A 21093-nucleotide genomic window follows, 5' to 3' on the forward strand; every position below is an offset into this window, starting at 1 on the left:
ATGTAAATAACTCAAAAGTCAATTATTTTTAAAATCCAATTAGAAAATAGTCAAAAGACATGAACGGATATTTCGCTGAAGATATACGGCAAGTAACCACATGAAATCTTTAATGTCATTTAGCCACTAGAGAAATGGGAATACGAGGCTTTCGTTGTTCCTCGCCTCCCGCTAGAGCGGATTGAGGGTCTGGCTCCAGTAGCCCCAGGTGCCTCTCACTCCTTAGGCACTGCTATCATCCTGGCAGAACCCTTGCGGGACGCCCCATCGGTGCGCCAGCGGCTCGGAACGCCGGCAGACGTGCTGCTCCTTTCTCCCTCCGCACCTCCCACTGCCCGTCCCTCTTCCAAATGCGCTTGCGTCTGCCCTCCGCATCTCCGAGCCTGGCTTGGCTTCTTTTTACCTTGCCCGTGAGCGCCCGGCGGCGGATGCAGGGAAAACCGCACACAACTGCCTATCTAGCGTTCTGGGGAGTGTATGGAAGTTGTTGGCCCCAGGTTTTGACAGCAGCACTCTGTCGGCCTAGTCCTTCGCGGCAGCACCTGGTTTTGTGGACCCCAGCCACCTGAGGCCAGGGTGTGTGTGGTGTGCGGCCGCTGGTACGGCTCTTGCGCCACTATAATCTCTCCCCTTACCTGCTGCATAGAAGTTTAAAGACCTGTGGAGTCTGGCCTGGCACCTGTAATCCCAGAGAATCAGTAGGTTGAGGCCAGGAGGTAGAGATCAGCCTGGGCAACATGGGGAGAACTCCTCTCTACTTTAAAAAATTTAGTCCAGTGTTGTGGCAGCCGCCTGTAGTCCCAGCTATTTGGGAGGCTGATGTGGGAGGATCACTTGAGCCCATGAGATCAAAGGCCGCATTGAGCCGAGATCACAGCCGCTGCACTCCAGTCTGGGCAACAAAATAAGAACTTGTTTCAAAATGAACAAACAAACAAACAAAAACAAATTCCAACCTGACTCTGGTAGCAGCCCTAAAGGAGATCAAAGGATTTTACCCCAAATTATACTTCTGACATATTTTGGAATGATCCTGTGCAAAGCTCTTTTGAGAGGGAAATTTGCATTCTGTGGAGAATCCCCTTACCTTTCCAGGTCTTTCCCTGATCCTGGAGAGAGTTAACTAAGAGTCTGACACCTTTTAAGGTCACTTACCTTTTAAGATGCATATACCATCTGTTCTCTCTGAGGCATATTACAGGCTTCACATACATAACAAGAACCTTGGCTTCCACAACCTTCCTTCTGCCACTACTGGCCAAACCCTTCCTCCTCCAAAATATCCCGGCTTTTCAGGTCAAACCAATGTATACCTTACATATATTGATTTATGTTTTTGATGTACCTTCTGCCTTCCTAAAATGTATAAAAGCAACCTATAATCCAGACACCTTGGGCACATGTTCTCAGGACCTCCTGATGCTATGTCACAGGCCATGGTTACTCATATTGGATCAGAATAAACCTCTAAATATTTTACAGAGTTTGGCTTTTTTCATTGGGTTTCTCCATTTACTTTATTAGCATTAGATCATACCGTTTTCATCCAATCATATTTCTACATGGCTGTCTATATTTTGTTAAGCCTAAGCATTAAAATAGACAATTTCCTCTATATCTTTGGGTCATCATTCTGCAGGCTCCCATTAAACACATTTGTATGCCTTTTATCCAATTAATCTGCCTTTTGCAGGTTGATTTTTCAGTGACCCTTCAGAGGGCCAAGGGAAACCTTCAGTCCCCTTGGCCCCTACACTGGTAACTAACTGAAACTGCTTCACCAAAATTTGGTTCATAGCCTTTATCTCATTTGCCAGAAAAATAATTTGGATCCAACTGTTTTCTATAAACCACCAAGTTTATATGTTTTACTATCTCACAACTAAAATTCTAAAATAAAAGCTAGAAGACCTTTATTTGTGTGTGTGTGTGTGTGTGTGTGTGTGTATATATATATATATATGCTTAAATGTATTTATACATATGTAGATGTATTATGTTGTATGTTATGTCTACATAATAAAATGCAGTGTAATAGGCCAAAAATCCCTTAAGAAATGTTAATCTAATTGGTTTAAATAGATGAGTGCTCACAGAAAATATATAGTAAAAAAAAAAAAAAAAAAAAAAAGAAAATATATAGTAATTAACCTATTTTTTTTTTAGTTCATGAGACTTAAGTAAATCTTGAAAAAATGAATTGGTTTAAAAATTGTTGACAAAATAAAATTAAAAACGTCTTCTAAATTGTCAACATATATTTTTTCCTTTGTTTACTGGTGTGGGGGCCATGGCTCTCACCCCCCAAAGATTTGCTGGAAAATCACTGACATGGGCCAGATTGATTAGTAAGAGAAAAGGCATACACATTTATTTAATGTGTATACACAGATGCTTTCAGAATAAAGATCCGACTTCTCCATGAATTATAGAGGCTTATATACCAGTCTTGAAATTACAGAAAGAATGAGGGGCTTGGATTCTGGTAAAACATTATGGGAGGGGAGAGAAGAGAAATTCCACTGAGGGGCAATGAATGATTGGTGAGAGAATGATTGGATTGGGGAACAGATATTAACTTGTAAATAGTTCTTTTTGGAATTCAAATCATCCTTGGAGGCAGCCTTTGTACTTCTATCAGTGTCTCCTGGGGTGTGGTCACATCCTGGTCTTTTCTGCAATAGGTGAGATAACAGGAGAACAAACAATTGTTCTCCTTGGTAGGTCTGGTCCTTAGGCAGATAAAGGAACTTCATCTTTGGAGGGATGGTGGGGGTGAAGGAAAGGTCAGAGAGACCCTGAGGTTTCTTTAGTTCAGCATGTCAAATACCATGTTTTAGGGTATCAGTTTCTGAGCATCAGCACCAGTCAGTTTTATATTTGCCTATGCTTTAAGGTCATGAAGCTATAAACCAGGCCTAAAGCAAAGTGATGTTTGTTTATGCAATTCTTTGATAAATAAGATTAATTTAATATTATTTAATAAAAACAACAGTGGCTGAATAGTGACTCCCACCTGTTAACACTTTGGGAGGCCAAGGTGGGAGGATCCCTTGAGCCCAAAAGTTTGAGACCGGCCTGGGCAACATAACAAGACCCCATCCCCACAAAAAATTTAAAAATTAGCCAGGTATGTGCTTATGATCCCAGCCACTCTGAAGGCTGAGGAGGGAGGATCCCTTGAGCCCAGGAGTTCAAGGCTAGAGTGAGCTATGATTGCACCACTGCACTATAGCCTGGGCAACAGAGTGAACCTTTGCCTCTAAGGAAAAAAAGAAAATTTTATCTTCTGAGTTATCTACAAGATACCAATGTATTTAACTTGATGGCTCTTATGTAGGTAAACACCCGATACTAACTGGCCATATAATTATTTAATAAAAAAGAATGTGAAACAATGACCAGCTCCATCTAATATCTCAATTTTCATAAGAAATCTAGGTATAGTTGTTAAAAAATAAATTAACTGTAAATGAAATAAATGTTTATAAATAAACTCATGTAATTTAAAGTCTTAAAATTTATGTTAAGTTAAATCATATATACAAAATAAATGTCTGTATCATAGTCAAATAAGATAAAATGATTGGTTATACCAAATTTAAAAAAAAAAGGAAACATAGGACTAAGAGGTAGGGGTTAGGAAAATAATAAAAGTCAATAATAATAAAGTTGAAGAGATTTATAAAGGATGAGCTAATAAAGGAAGTTTTATGTGTGATTGACTTGGTTGGAATTAAAAAGAAATTGTGTATTTTTCTAAAAATTAAACTTGTTGGGTGGGGGATGGGGGGATGGGCACTGATACAGAATTGGAGTCTGGTTCCCTATGTTTAAAACAACAAGGTTTCTTGAAGTACTGATCTCATTGTAATGAAACTGTAAGGGCTTTTGATTTTTAAATTTATAATGTGTTCCTTTAAACCAGTATCTTCTCCTTGAGATCTATTTAATTTTTCTAGTTTCGGATTAAAAATGTTGTTTTCTTGATTTAAAGTGGTAATTCCATTCCCTGAGGTAAAGTTGTTGTTTTTTTTTAAGTTTCTCAAATTCATATTGTGGAAGTTCATCTTTTGCTGTTTCTTGCTGCACATGATTTGCAGGTCAATATGTCATTTCCTTCAGCGTTTTCTCCCCTGGAGAAGGCCTGAGATAATCATTCTTTTCTTTGACTTCTTCTGGTTCCAACACTGCTGTTTTGGCCTGACATTGAAATATTTATCTTGAAAGCCTAGAAAAGCAGTGTTGTTCTCCAGTATAACTTAATTTTGTGCTCTTGGCTTTTTTTTGATATGTCTGAATTGTTCCATGTAACCAGAAAAGTTATTGTGGTAACAGTGTGCTGTTACTAAGAACCATGTATTTCCCTATTCAAGGTACTCGTTTTCTTGTTTATATTTCTCTGTAACATAGTATACACTTATAACCTTGGACATATTCTTTCTGTGTTTCATTACATCCAAGTACTCTTTTCTTCAGGTTCAACATCCAGTTTACCTGACTGAGCTTCCCATAATGAGAAACAATCACACTGAAGAGGGCTTTATTTATGTTTTTTGTAGCCAGTCTAAGAAACAGAGATTCTATGTTTTAGCAAAATAGCTTTCTAAGTTGCCCTTATTAGGCTTTTGATTACTTAGAAAAAAATTGAATTTTAAAAGGGTTAAGGTTTTTAAATCCATAGGACTTTCTTACTGGTTTTGAAGTCTTTTGATTCTCACACTGGTTAAATGAATAACTGTTATTTCTCAGTGACCTGTGATTCTGTTTTGAAACTTTTAACATCTTTGACAAATGTATCCCAGGTCAAATCCTATTTTAAGTCATTTTGACATAAAATTAACTTTGAAATTTTTCAGTTGGGCTCCTGGAAAACCTTAAAGGACATATTTATCATTTTTTAGAGATGACTAGGCTTATTTGGTCAACTGTATAAAAACATTGTCAAAGAAGTGATACTAGATCTTCTTTTAGTTACATTTATGGACATGTTGATTTGAATGTTTCAAAAATTACATAAATTCATAGAAATCTAATATGTTATCAGTCATAATTCTAACATAATCTTTTATTCAGATTATACTCATCTTCCCTTTTGTAGAGTCGGGCATTCTCTGCTGTAAATCAACCCAGTCACAAAAGATTACTCAATGGCTACAATAGGACTCAAGACAACCAGTTTCCCACATAGTCTTTTGATTTCTTTAGTTTCAACATTAGGTTTATGGGTTAGCACTAGTATTTAGGCCAGACTGATTATATTAGTGGGTTTTTTTTTTTGTTATGATTTTCAAACTTTTTTCTTATTAGTTGACTAATCTTTGTAAAGTCAGCTCTCCCAACTAGATAATGTTAGCCCAACAAGATGACTGACTAGACATAGCTAGGTAGAACAGCTGCTACCAAGAAACCAAGACAACTGGTGTACTCCTAACAGATCTTCAGAGGGAGGGCAACAAAAGTGGATGGAGGGAAGACACAGAAGCTGGGCTGAAGTGGAGAGAAACCTGAGAACACTATATGGGGCTACTGTGCACCAGACTCTTTCCTTGACCCCAACAGCTCTGAGGGCATGGGTGAGTTGAACTGGCAAGAAGCAACCCATTCTTGTCATAGTCCTCTAGAACCTCACCAGGAAGAGATCCCTCAACCACCATGGACACTTGAGTTGGCAGGAAGGGCTGCCTAGAGAAGTGGTAAGAGTAGTAAGCCAGCTGATATGGAGCCCAGAGTATTTGGAGCTGGAGCATCTGTAGTGGAGTATGGCCAGGCATACCCATCCCCCTAGGGTCAACGTACTCCCATAGGAGACTTTAGCCCCAGGGGAACTGTTGGTCCTGAACTCTGTAGGGTGGTCTTGCCCATCTGCTGAAGGTGGTCCAACCCAAGCACCCCTTGTTCTGCTGGCCTCTCCTGAGGCCCTAGTCTAGCCATGCCTGCTTGCAGGGCAACCTCAGGTGCTCTGGGGGCCCACATCATAGTTTCTGTGCTGTGCTTGACTGCCTGAGAGCTCTAGCTGGGTGGCCCTCATAGCCACACACCAGCCCACACACTCCCCATGCTGCAGCTTCCCCAAGTCCATAGCAAGTCCCTACATTGCTTCACTGGTTTGTGTCTTTGCAGGCAGATTTTGCTTTCCTTGCCCTGCCAGTTCACCAGTGTGTATGCCTCTTTCCCTGCCACTGTTGCACAAAAGTGCAATCCAACCCCCTCTCACTGCTGATCATCATTGCAGATGGAGCCTTGATGGGCACAGTGCCAGCCCCACCCCCGACAGTGCCCTTTCCTTGCACTAACACGGCTGTAGAAGTGAACCTAGGGGCAGAGAACAACAGGTCCCTCCCTGCCCTGAGCAATCACTCCTGCTTGTAGGGCACAGAGAAGGCTTGTAAACCTGAACCTTGTATGAGCCTATGAGCCTTCTTTGCTTGTAGGGCACAAAGAATCAGAGCAGCCATGCACACTGTCACCGCATGCTCCCCACAGCTGCATTGCCTCCACCACTGTGGTGAACACCCTCAGGGAGGCAGGCACCCTAGCATCCTGCCACAGTTGCCACTACCACTGCTGCTGGTACCTGTGAATGAGAATGGATCCCACTATCACTGCACTATAAAATGCTTTGGCTGACACTACCCACTGGAGTATAGTGACCAGTGCTCTGGGAGCACCTTGCCGCAACCCAGGTTCAGTGAGTTTCTAACTTTGAGGAGCCAGAAAACAGTCAGGGCCCATCACAAGTCCCTCAGAGTTAGAGCATATAGTACAGGAATTGGGAGCTGAGCCTTGGCTGCGTAAAATCTTCCAGAAATGAAGCCAATCAGCTGAATCTACCTCATACCACGATCAAACCCTCAAGGACATCAAATAGAATAAAAGAAAAAAAAAACCCATTCAAAGGTCAGCAACCTCAAAGATTGAAAGAACATAAACCCACAAGGATGAGAAAGAACTAGCGTAAGAACCCTGACAACTAAAAAAGCCAGAGTGGGTTCTTTCCTCCAAATGCCGCATCATCGCTCAAGCAAGAGTTCAGAACCAGGTTGAGATAGTTGAAATGACAGAAATAGAATTCAGAATATGGATAGGAATGAAGATCAGTGAGCTACAGGAGTATGCTGAAACCCAATCCCAGGACTCTAAAAATGATGATAAAACAATGCAGAAGCTGACAGACAAAATAGCCAGTATAAAAAAGAATGTAACCAACCTTATAGTGCTGAAAAGCACACCACAAGAATTTCATAATGCAATGACAAGTTTTAATAGCAGAAAAGACCAAATGGTGGGGGAAAATAATCTCGGAACTTGAAGACTGGCTTTCTGAAATAAGAGAGTCAGACAGGAATAGAAAAAAGGAAACAAGAGGAAGGAATAAAACCCCCAAGAAGTATGGGTTTATATAGAGATCAAGTCTACAACACTTTGGTGTCCCTGAAAGAGAGGAGGAGAATGGAACCAACTTGGAAAACATATATCAGGATATCATATAAGAGAACTTCCCCAACCCAGCTAGAGAGGCCAACATTCAAATTCAGAAAATCCAGAGATCTCCCAGCAAGATACTTCACAAAAAGATCATCCCCAAGACAAATATTCATCAGATTCTCCAAGATCAAAATAAGAGAAAAATGTTAAAGGCAGCTAGAAAGACGGGTCAGGTCAACTACAAAAGGATTAACAGTGGACCTCTCAGTAGACACCCTATAAGCCAGAAGAGATTAGGGGCCAGTATTAAACATTCTTAAAGAAAAGAAATTCCAGTGCAGAATTTCATATCCAGCCAAACTAAGTTTAATAATTGAAGGAAAAATATGATCCTTTTCAGATAAGCAAATAGGGAATTTGTTACTGCCAGACCTGCCTTACAAGAGCTCCTAAAGGAAGTATTAAATATGGAAAGGAAAGACTGTTACCAGCCACAACAAAAACACACTGAAGTACACAGACCAGTGACACTATAAAGCAACCACAAAGAAATCTACAAAATAACCAGCCTAACACCATGAAAACAGGAGCAAATCCACACGTATCAGTAGTAACCTTGGATGTAAATGGGTTCAATGCCCTAATTAAAAGGCACAGAGTGGCAAACTGGATCAAGAACCAAGATTTATTGGTATGCTGTGGTCCAGAGACCCATCTCACATGCAATTACACACATAGGCCCAAAATAAAGAGATAAAGAAAAGCCTACCAAGCAAATGGAAAACAGAAAAAAGCAGGGATTGCAGTTTTACTTTCAAACAAAACAGACTTTAAACCAACAAAAATTTTTAAAAGACAAAAAAAAGGCATTACATAATGGTAAAGGGTTCAATTCAACAAGAAGACCTGACTATTCTAAATATATATGCACACAACACAGGAGCACCCAGATTCATAAAGCAAGGTTTTAAAGAACTTTATAGATGTTTACACTAACACAATAATAGTTTTGGAGGATTTAATACCCCACTGACAATATTAGACAGATTACTGAGACAGAAAATTAACAAAGATATTCAGGACCTGAACTCAGCACTGGATCAAATGAACCTGATGATATCAATAGAACTCTCCACACAATGACAACAGAATATACATTTTTCTCTTTGCCACATGGCAAAAACTCTAAAATCAATCACATAATCAGAAGTAAAACACTCCTCAGCAAGTGCAAAACAAATGAAATCATAACAAACAATCTCTTGGACCACCGTGCAATCAAATTAGAAATTAAGACTAAGAAGTTCATGCAAAACCATACAACTACATGGAAATTTAATAATTTGCTCCTGAATGAAATTTGGGCAAATAATGGAAATAAGACAAAAATGAGTAAGTTCTTTGAAACTAATGAGAACAAAAATATAACATAAACAGAATCTCTGGAACACAGCTAAGACAGTGTTATGAGGGAAATTTATAGCACTAAAAGCCCGCATCAAAAAGTTAGAAAGATTTCAATTTAACAACTTAACATCACAACTGAAGAACTCAAGAACCAAGTGAAAACTAATACCAAAGCTAGCAGAAGACAAGAAATAACAAAAAAATCAGAGCCAAACTGAAGAAGACTGAGACACGAAAAACCATTCAAAAGATAGCCACATCTAGTAGCTGATTTTTTAAAAAATAATAATAAAATAGACCACTACCTACACTAATAAAAAAGAAAAGAGAGAAGATCCAGATAAACACAATCAGAAATGACAAGGGAATATTACCATTAACTGTACAGAAATACAAGTAACCATCAGAGAATATTATCAATACCTTTATTCAAATAAACTGGAAAATCTAGAAGAAATGGATGAATTCCTGGATGCATACACCCTCCCAAGACTAAACCACTCAGAAATTGAATCCCTGAACAGACCAATAACAAGCTCTGAAATTGATTGAGTTATAAATATCCACCAACCAAGAATAAAAACCAGAACCAGATGGAATCACAGCTGAATTCTGCAGATGTATAAAGAAGAGATGGTACCATTCCTCCTGAAACTATTTCAAAAAATTGAGGAGAACAAACTCCTCTCTAACTCATGGTATGAGGTCAGCATTATCCTGACACCAAAGCCTGGCAAGGCATAACAAAAAGAAAAAAGAAACTTCATGCCTATCATTATTGATGAATATAGATGAAAAAAATCTTCAACTAAGTAATGACAAACAATACAGCAGCATGTCAAAAAGCTTATCCACCACGATCAAGTAGGCTTTATCCCTGGAAAATCCATAAATATGATTCACCGCATAAACAGAACCGAAAGCAAAACTACATGACCATCTTGATAGATTCAGAAAAGACTTTCAATAAGATTAAACTCCCTTTCATGTTAAAACCCTCAACAAACTAAGCATTGAAGGAACACTCCTCAAGATAATAAGGATCATCTACAAAAAACCCACAGCCAACATCTTACTGAAGGGGCAAAAGCTGTAAGCATTCCCCTTGAAATGTGGAATAAGATAAGGATAACCTCTCTTACCACTTTTATTCAACATAGTACAGGAAATCCCAGTGGGAACAATCATGCAAAAGAAAGAAATAAAAGGCATCCAAATAGGGAGAGAGGAAGTCAACCTATCCCTGTTTGCAGATAATATAAACCTATATCTAGACCACCCTATAGTGTTGGCCCAAAAGCTTCCTAATCTGATAAACAACCTCAGCAAAGTCTCAGGATACAAAATCAATGTGCGAAAATTACTAGCATTCCTATATACCAACAACAGTCAAGCTGACAGCCAAATAAGGAATATGATCCCATTCACAACTGTCACAAGATAAAATAAAATAAGATACCTAGAAATGCAACTAACCAGAAATGTGAACGATCTCTACAACGGAAACTACAAAACACTGCTCAAAGAAATCAGAAATAACACAAACAAATGGAAAATATGATTCTCCCTATCATGGATAGAGAGAACAATCAATATTGTTAAAATGGCCACACTGCCCAAAGCAATTTATAGATTCAATGCTACTTCTATTAAACTACCAATGACATTTTTTCACAGAACTAGAAAAAAACTATTTTAAAATTTATATAGAACCAAAAGAGATCCTGAATAGCCAACACAATCCTGAGCAAAAAGAACAAAGCTGAAGGCATTACATTACCCAACTTCAAACTATACTATAGTTGGGCAAAAGTATATTATAGGGCTACAGTAAACAAAACACTATGTGACTGGTATAAAAACAGACATATAGATCAATAGAACCGAATAGAGAGCCCAGAAATAAGGCTGCACATGTACAACAATCTGATGTTCAACAAGCTGACAAAAACAAGCAATGGGGAAAGAACTCCCTATTGAATAAATGGTGTTGGGATCACTGGCTAGCCATATGCAGAAGATTGAAACTAGAATCCTTCCTTATACCATATGCAAAAATCAACTCAAGATGAATTAAAGACTTAGTTGTAAAACCTAAAACAACAAAAATCCTGGAAGACAACATAGGTAATATCATTCTTGACATAGGGATGGGCAAAGATTTCATGATGAAGATGCCAAAAGCAGCTCCAACGAAACCAAAATTGACAAATGGGACTAAATTAAACTAAAGAGCTTCTGCACAGCAACATAAAACAGAGCGAACAGACAACCTACAAAATCAGAGAACATTTTTGCAAACTACGCATCTGACAATGGTCTAATATAGAGCTTCTAGAAAGAACTTAGATTTAAAATTTATAAGAGAAAAACGAACAACCCCATTAAAAAGTGGGCAAAGGACATGAATAGACACTTTTCAAAAAAGACATATGTGTGGCCAATAAGCATATGAAAAAAAGCTCATCACTGATAATTAGAGAAATGAAAATCAAAACCACAATTAGATACCATCTGAAATCAATTAGAATGACTATTATTGAAAAGTTAAAACATAACAGAAACTGGTAAGATTGTGAAGAAAAAGGAACATTTATACACTGTTGGGAGTGTAAATTAGTGCAACCACTGTGGAAAACAAGACAGTGTGGTGATTCCTCAAATACCTAAAGACAGAACTACCACTTAACTCAGCAGTCTCATTACTGGGTATATGCCCAAAGGAATATAATTGTTCTCTCATAAAGAAACGTGTACATGTATATTCACTATAGCACTACTCCTGATAGCAAAGACATGGAATCAACCTAAATGCCAATCAATGGTATACTGGATAAAATGTGGTACACATACACCATAGAATACTAGGCAGCCATAAGACAGAATGAGATTATGTCCTTTGCAGGAACATGGATGGAGATGGAGGTCATTATCTTTCTCAAACTAATGCAGGAACAGAAAACCAAATACAACGTGATGTCACTTATAAGTGGAAGCTAAATGATGCCAACACATGCACATTTAGAGGAGAACAAAACGCATGGGAGCCTACTGGAGAATAGAGGGTGGAGAAGGGAGAGGATCAGGAAAAGTAACTAATGGGTGCTAGGCTTAATACCTCAGTGATGAAATAATCTGTACAACAAATCACCATGACACAACTTTACCGATATATAAACCTGCACATGAAACCCTGAACTTAAAAGTTAAATTGAAAAATATTTTAAAAAGATAATGTTAGCACAACATTTCACGGTGATTGCTGTCGTTCATGGTATTGATAAGAGGGAACTTGATACTCTCCAGAGAAACCTACCCTGAGAAAATTTTTCCTTCTGGCGTCTTTGTTATTCAAATGTGACCCAAGTCCCTGACACAGACCCTCATTTCTTCTCTCCAACATGGGACAGAGACAACCAGGACAGTTTTATCCCAGCACTGAGGAAAAATTAAGCCAAATTCAAGGTGATTGATCAGTGATACTTTCAGAGAAAGATCTCGATCAAAAGAAGAAAATGTGAAGATCATACCAATTGGGTTAATTTTGTCATGCCCAACTAAATCATATTCAAGGGGCCAAGGGGAAAAATCACTCAGAACATAGAACACTGCTTCAAGAATGTAATTTTCTGAACTCCTGGCTTGTGAAACTACCAGTTGTAACCTGAAACCAGTTTTTTCTAACAGCTACTGAAGTAGCTTGCTGAGATGCTAGTTTTATCCACCACTATCACTCACCAATCAATACTTGCCAGCTCCCCAAAAATATTACCAGTGTCAATGAACTTTCTTTCAAAACAACATAAAACATTTCTCCTTTTTGTGAACATCCAACTTTCTTTTGTCTTCATGCAAGAAAGATTGAAGACCAACCAGTCTGTGTGTATGCCCCAAATTGTAATTCTTCTCTAATAAAACATTTTGAATTTAGAAATTTGTCTCTATATTTTATTTGACTTCAACATATTCATATTATGGGAAACTACTCAGAAATAAAAAAGAATTATTAATACACGAAACAGCTTAGATGAATCATGAAAGAATTATGCTGAGTGAAAAAAGCCAATCATGAAATATACTGTATGATTCCATGTTTGCAGCAATCTTGAAATGACAAAATTATAGAGGTGATGTATTAGTAGTTGCCAAGGGTTAAGGATGAGGGAGGAGGCGTGGGATGAAGGTGGATATGTTTGTAAAACAGCAATAGGAGAAATTAGTGTGTTGAGAAAACTGTTCTGTACCTTGAATGTGGTTGTAGAGATACAAACCTACACTTAACGGTAAAATTTCATAGAATTAAATACATACATAAAACTAAGGAAATCTGAATAAGATCAGTGGGCTGTATTGATGTTAGTATTTTGGTTGTAACACTGCCTGTAATTTTGCAGGATATTACCATCAGGGAAACTGAATAAAAGTTACCTGGGAGCTCTCTGTATTATTTCCTACAACTGCATGTGAATTTTCAATTATCTCAACATTTTTAAAAAGCCCAATTTTAAAAATCAGTTGCACAAAGTAAAAACAACCCAACTCTGATGGCTGTCCATGCCCTAAAGAATTTAAGTTCAAACTCTTAAGCTTCATACTCCCTGCTCCTTGCAAACAGACTGTAAATTCTTTTTTGAATCTTACCTTCCAAAAGCCTTGTGCACAAACTGGCTATTCTTGGGAGGTCCTTATGTCAGCTTGTCCACTCAGCTTATGCATTCCTGCTGCCCTGCTCCTTTCCCCACTCCCATCTTCATCTCCTCATCTACCTAACCCAATCCTACTTGCCTTCAAGGCTCGCCTCCAACCGGCACCTCCAGCTGGAAGGAATTTCTCCCTTCTCAGAGCTCCCACAGCACTTTTCCACCTTGTATTGCAGTTATGTGAGTATTGTTTTATGTTCTCTACAAAGCTATGAGCTTCTCTTGGACAGGGCTTAGATTCATTTATCTCCGACCCTCTCATGCTAGTAAGTGCCAGCATGTGTCACTCACAGGCAGCCAAAATGGTAGGAACATACATTCCACCCAGAGGGGTGGAGTCTCTAAGGAGAGCCAGCTTTGGATCTAGGCTGACTTCCTCCCTAGGCCTGGTTTCACCGCTTCTTTACAGTTTGGCATTTGACTCTATCCTCAGTTTCCTCAACTGATAATAGAAATGTGTTTAAAAAATAAATAAAAAATAAATAAACCTTCCTCAATGTCTGGCACACAGTAGACACTCAGAAAATGCAGCTGGAGTTTGGGGACCTGGTTTCCAGTTCCTGTTTGTCATATACTAATTATATAGGCTTAAGCAAGCAACTTGTTTTCCTCTTCCATTCAGTTTCTCTATCTGTAGAATGGGGACAAAATATTTATGTCTGAAGTAAGATTATTTGTGTAGAAGCACTTTAGAAATGTTAAAGCACAATATTCAAAGGAGAGTACTGACTGTGGAATACGAATGAGCTAACAGTCACTGAGTGTCGACCACGAGCCAGGTACTGTTCTAATAATTTTACGTGTGTTAACTATTTAGATCTTACTCTAATTGTGTGAGGTGGAGACCATTGCTATCCCTACTTTATAAATGAGAAGACTGGGCATAGAAAGGTTAACTAAGTGGCAGAGGCCAGGTCTAGCTAGCCCCAGGTCTGGAGCATTTTACACCATGCTGCTTTTCTATTAGGTGTTGTTAAAAAGGCATTGTTGGACCTTCACAATTATAATTTGGGGAATCTGTTTCTTTTCTTTTCCTACAAAGTTCTCCCTACAAACACTTTTGTTTAAGCTCTGTAGAAAACTAATGATGATTGTATTTCCCACCCTTCACAACAAGATAAGTATCTTCTTTAAAATATTTGACTTCCTGGATCAGGGTTGCTGAAGAATCCCTTTCCTAATCCCATTCAAGTGTCTTTTACTCCCACCATGCCTGTTCCAACCTGTCTGCTTTTGCCTAGCATGCAGCTGTTCCAAATAGCTCATTGGTAGAGATATTATCTCCTACCTCTTAGAGAATCGAAGCCACCAGACAAAACTCACCAGCTCCTAGGCCACACACATTCTTGGACATTTTCTCTTTCCTTAGTCCATGGTTAATAGCTTTATCTGAGCCACAGCATGTTTTTCAATCTGTAGTCCTAGTATCACCGGTATTGGAATCACCAGGGATGCTTGTTAAACCACCCAGCCCCAATCTACAGAATCAGAATCTGGAGGTGGGGCCTGAAGCTGGGTGGGAGGGGTGACTGTATTTTAATAAGCCCCCTCAGGTGGCTGTGATACAGAGGCAAGTGTGAAACAACTCCTTTAGAACCCTGCTTGATCAATCATCTCTTCTATAACCTATCACTCTCTCTCACTGTCAATTAGATTCTTTCTCCCGGCCTGTAAGTATACTCAGGTCTCAACTATTCTAGTAAGAAAAGGTGTTACATCATGGGGTTGTGGTGATGAACAAGGTTAATATACATAAAGCCAACAGTACTTAGTACATACAATACATATGTTGGCTGTCTTATTTCTTAATTCTTTTTTTAGTTACCTAAAGCCCATAGTTTTATTCAGATTTCCTCAGTTTTTACCTAATGTCTTTTCTGTTTTGTGATCTCATCCTATTACATGTAATTGTCATGTCTCCTTAGGCTCCTCTTGGCTATGACAGTTTCTTAGACTTTCCTTGTTTTTGTTTACCTTGACAGTTTTGAGGAGTTGTAGTCAGGTATTTTCTAAGATACCCCTCTATTGAACTTCGTCTGATTTTTTAAAAATCATAATTAGATCGGGATTATGGGTCTTTTGGAGGAAGATCTCAGAGGTAAAGTACAGTTTTCATTACATCACATCTACGGTACATGTACATACCATCGACATGATTTATAACTGTTGATGTTGATTTCGATCACCTGGCTGAGGTGTCTGTCACGTTCTCCATTGTAAAGTTATGCTTTTCCTGCTTTGCATACTCTTTGGAAGGAAGTCACTATGTGCAGGCCACTTAAGGAGGGGAGATTTATGCATATGTCTTTGAGGGCAAGGTGTCTACATAAATTTTTTTAAATTATTTGGAATTATTCTGCTTCTATGTGGAATATTTATCTTTTTAACCCATTTATTAATTTATTTAATCATGTATTTATATCAGTGTAGATTTAAAAATACTTATTTTGTACTTTGGGTTATAACCCAGTGCTACTTTATTAGATTGCAATGATTTGTTCAAATTGTTCCAGCTTTGGACATTGGGAGTTCTGTCAGCTGGTTCTTATGCTCCTTTGACATTCTCATTAATGGATTGGAGTTTTCTATTTGTGTTTTAGCAACTCTTGACATTATAAGATCCTCCAGACTCATCTCGCATGTTTCCTACCCCAGTGCTAAAACTAACCAGTTCTCAAGTAGAATGGTAGTTTAAAAAAAAAATCTAGTATGTTGGTTTGTACTGGGAAGTCATTGCTCTCAGACCCTCTCAACTGACAGGGCAAAGAAATACATGCATGTACACTGGTTCTTGTCTATACAAATATCTATGAATATTTCTATCTGTATCTATTTTTGTCTATATTAAGTTAAATGTGAGTTCTTACTGATGTCTCTGACTATACCCATTACTATATGCATCATTCTAGCCACCCTCTTGCAGATCTAAAAATTTCCATTCCAACAATGAGACATCTAGCTCCCCACCTCCTGCTATGTTTACTTAGTCATCCAATCCCTGTATATATGTATAGCAGGTTCAGAATTGTTAACTGTATCCCCCTGGGAAATGTCTTTGTCAACTAGAGTACATTGTTTATGTGTAGTTCCTTGACTGTTGTCTTACATACTCCATTTATTTCCAAAATGACTTGGGTCAGTGTTTTCCACACAGAGTCTCTGGTTACAGTCTGCATTCTTTCCTAGAATTTCCCAACCTCCTAAAATTTGCATACATTAAGGTTTCCTCCTTGTGTTGTAAAATTCTGTAGGTTCTGACAGAAACATAATGTCATGTGTCCATTATTTAAAGTAACACACAGAATAATTTTCACTGCCCTAAAAGTCTGTGCTTTAGCATATTTATAATTCCACTCTGCCCCAAACTGCTGACAACTGGCGATTTTGTTACTATCTGTATAGTTTTATCTTTTCCAGAATGTCATATAGTTGGAACCATAAAGTAGGTAGATTTTTCAGAAAGGCTTTTTCACTTAGCAATATGCATTTAGGGTTGCTCCATACCTTTTTGTAGCTTAAGAGCTCATTTGTTTCAATTGCTGCGTAATATTATATTTTAAGGTTGTATCATCATTTGTTAATCTGTTTGCCTGTCCAAGGACATCTTGATTGCTTCCAGTTTTGGCAATTATGAATAAACCACTATAAGCATTCATGTGTAGATTTTTGTGTGGATATGTTCCAACTCAATTGGGTAAATACCTAGGATCATGATTGTTAGATTATATGGGAAGGGTTTGTTTAGCTTTTTTAGGAAACTGCCACACTATCTTCTAACATGACTGCAATTTTGCTCTCCCACAAGCAATAAATAAGAGGTTCTTATTGCTCCACATATTTCTCATTTCTTAGTAGTTGATATGGTTTGGTTGTGTCCCCACCCAAATCTCATCTTGAATTGTAATTCCCATAATCCTCACATGTCGTGGGAAGGAACTGATGGGAGGTAATTGAATCATGGGGGTGACTTTCTTTATGCTATTCCCATGGTAGTGAGTAAGTTATCATGAGATCTGTTGGTTTTATAAGGGGCTTCCCCTTTTGTTTGGCTCTCATTCTTCTTCCAGCCACCCTGTGAAGAAGGACATGTTTGCTTTCCCTCTGTCATGATTGTGAGTTTCCTGAGGCCTCCCCAGGCACGCTGAACTGTGAGTCCATTAAACCTCTTTCCTTTATAAATTACTCAGTCTATAAGGTATGTCCTTATAGCAGCATGAGAATGGACTAATATAGAAAACTGGTACCAGCAGTGGAGTGCTGCTGTAGGTATACCCCAAAATGTGGAAACAACTTTGTAACTGGGTAACAGGCACAGGTTGGAACAGTTTATAGGGCCCGGAAGAAGACAGGAAAATGTGGGAAAGTATGGAATTTCCTAGACTTGGAGGGCTCAGAAGATAGTACGATGTGGGCAAGTCTGGAACTTCCTAGAGACTTGTTGAATGACTTTAATCAAAATGCTGATAGTGATATGGACAATGCTGTCAGGTGCATGCATGTTGATGATTATTATTTATCTTGAAGAATTAGCCCTTTTATTATTATGTAATGTCCCTGATAATTTATCCCTGATGATTTTCCTTGTTCTAAAGTCTGATTTGTCTGAAATTAACAAAGGCTACTCAACTTTCTCTTGCTTAGTATTATTATGGTATACTGGTCTCTATCATTTACTTTTAAACTACTTGTGCTTTTATATTTTAAATGGTTTTTTTGTAAACAATATATAGTTAGGTCTTCTTTATCTACTATGACAGTCTCTTTTAATTTATATATTCAAACCATTCACATTTTAATATAATTATGGACATAGTTACTATAATAAGTATCATGTTTGTAACTGTTTTCTATTAATTGTACTTTTGTAGAGCATTTTATGCCATTCCATTTTTCTTCTCTTAGTACAACAGTTACAATTTTGAAAATTACAATATTTGCTCTAGAATTTGCAAAATATATTTATAACTAATTTGTGTTCACCTTTAAATAAGACTATATCACTTTACATTCAATGCAAGTACCTTATAACATAGTATTACCAATTCATTTCCCCGATCCTTTATAGTATTGGTGTTATTCATTTCATTCACCCATATGCTATCATTGCCTAATGCATTGGTAAGATTATTACATTGAACGGTTATCTACCAGATCAATGAAGAATAAGAAAATAAAATATTTTATTTTACCTTTATTTATTCTATCTGTAGCATTCTTCTTTTTGTCATTTCTCTCTCTCTCATTTTTTCTTTTTATCATTTCTTTCTTTTTTCTTTTTTTAACTTCTATTTTACATTCAGGGGCACATGAAGTTTTGTTATATAGGTAAACTTGTGTCATGGAGTTTGTTGTACAGATTATTTCTTCACGTAGGTATTAAGCCCAGTACTCAACAGTTATCTTTTCTGCCCCTTTTCCTCCTCCCACCATCCACTGTCAAGTAGAGCCCAGTGTCTGTTGTTTCCTTCTTTGTCTTCATAAATTCTTATACTTTAGCTCCCACTTATAATTCAGAACATACAATATTTGGTTTTCTGTTCCTGCATTAATTTGCTAAGGATAATAGCCTCCAGCTCCATTCATGTTTCTGCAAAAGACAGGATCTCATTCTTTTTTATGGCTGCATAGTATTCCATGGTGTATGGATACCACATTTTTCTTTATCCAACTTGTCATCAGTGGGCATTTAGTTTGCTTCCATGTCTTTGTTGTTGTGAATAGTGCTGCAATGAACATTTGTATGCATTTGTCTTTATGGTAAAATGACTTATATTCCTCTGGGTATATACCCAATAATGGGATTGCTGGGTCAAATGGTAATTCTGCTTTTAGCTCTTTGAGGAATTGCCATGCTGCTTTCCACAATGGTTGAACTAATTTAAATTTCCACCAACAGTGTATAAGTCTTCCCTTTTTCTCTGCCACCTCAGTAACATCAGTTACTTTAAAAAATTTTTAATAATAGGCATTCTGACTGGTGTAAGATGGTATTTCATTGTGGTTTTGATTTGTATTTCTCTAATGATCAATGATACTGAGCTTTTTTCACATGCTTGTTGGTCACATGTATGTCTTCTTTTGAGAAGTGACTATTCATGTCCTTTGCCCACTTTTCAATGAGGTTGTTTTTCACCTGTAAATTTGTTTAAGTTCCTTCTAGATACTGAATATTAGACTTTTGTCAGATGTATAGTTCACAAATGTTTCCTCCCATTCTGTAGGTTGTCTGTAGTCTGTTAGTAGTTTCTTTGGCTGTGCAGAAGCTCTTAAGTTTAATTAGATCCCACTTGTCAACTTTTGCTCTTGTTGCCATTGCGTTTGGTGTCTTTGTCATAAACTATTTGCCCTTTTCTGTGTCCAGAATGGTAGTGCCTAAGTTGTCTTCCAGGGTATTTATAGCTTTGTATTTCTTTCATTTATTTTTAATTTTTAAAAATTTTATTTCCTGTTCAGGGGTATATGTGTAGGTTTGTTATACAAGTAAACACATTTCAAGGGTTTGGTGTATGTTTTGTTTTGATACCGAGGTAATAAGCATAATACCTGATAGTCTTTCAATCCTCACCCTCCTCCCACCATCCACCCTCAAGTAGGCTTCAGTGTCTGTAGCTCCATTCTTTGTATCCGTATGTAATAAATGGTTAGCTCCCATTTACAAGTGAGAACATGTGGTATATTTTTTTTCCATTCTACCAAGCCCAGCTCAGCCGTAGAGACCCCCACCCAGATCACACTAAAGGCATTAAGAAGCAGTCACCCAGATAGAACAGCAAGGTGGGACTATCCGGGGACCAACAGCCTTCCGAGCTGAGAGCCTCAGGGTTGACAGCATTCCGGGCTGAAGTTCTCCAGCAGAGTCTAATCCACATAGTTAGTCTCTCTGAACAGGTGATTATTATTAACAAACAGGTGTTCTGTGTTGTCTCCTAGAACCAAGATAAACTAGGTAGGCAGCTGGTACCTGCTTACCATTGATCAAGGACAAACTAGAAAGTATTCTCCACGAGGGAGCCATGGGGGCAGGGTCATATATCCTGTGCTTAAAGAATTGTTTTAACCAGTGTATGATATACATATATATCTTGCTACTTTAGAATGCCCCAAGTAGTTTTCCACTTCTGGGAGCAGCTAGGTTTTCCTTGCCATCATTTTTCTTAGCAAACAATATAATTTTATCATACACTCAGCATTTCTCAGTAATCATGCACTCAGCATTTCTCAACACTGTTCCTGTGTTAGTTCACTTAGGATAATGACCTCCAACTCCATCCATGCTGCCACAAAGGACATGATGCCATTCTTTTTTATGACTGCATAGTATTCCATAGTGTATACATGCCACATTTTCTTTATCCAGTCTACTGTTAACGAGCATTTAGGTTGATTCTATGTCCTTGCTACTATGAATAGCACTGCAATGAACATATGCATGCCTACATCTTTATGGTAGAATGATATATATATTCCTTTGGATGTATACCCCTAATGGGATTGCTGGGTCAAATGGTAATTCTGCTTTGAGTTATTTGAGAAATTGCAAAACTGCTTTCCACAGTGG

At 38.0% G+C, this 21093-nt stretch overlaps 1 long non-coding RNA gene across 1 annotated transcript in view; it reads left to right on the forward strand.

Annotated features, from left to right (window-relative positions):
• LOC118142976 (uncharacterized) overlaps positions 1 to 21093 on the forward strand; it is a 249818-nt gene that overhangs the window by 196781 nt on the left and 31944 nt on the right. The gene's annotated exons all lie outside the window — the stretch shown is intronic.

This window comes from Callithrix jacchus, chromosome 7 (genome assembly GCF_049354715.1).
Source record: "Callithrix jacchus isolate 240 chromosome 7, calJac240_pri, whole genome shotgun sequence".
NCBI classification, from domain to species: domain Eukaryota; kingdom Metazoa; phylum Chordata; class Mammalia; order Primates; family Cebidae; genus Callithrix; species Callithrix jacchus.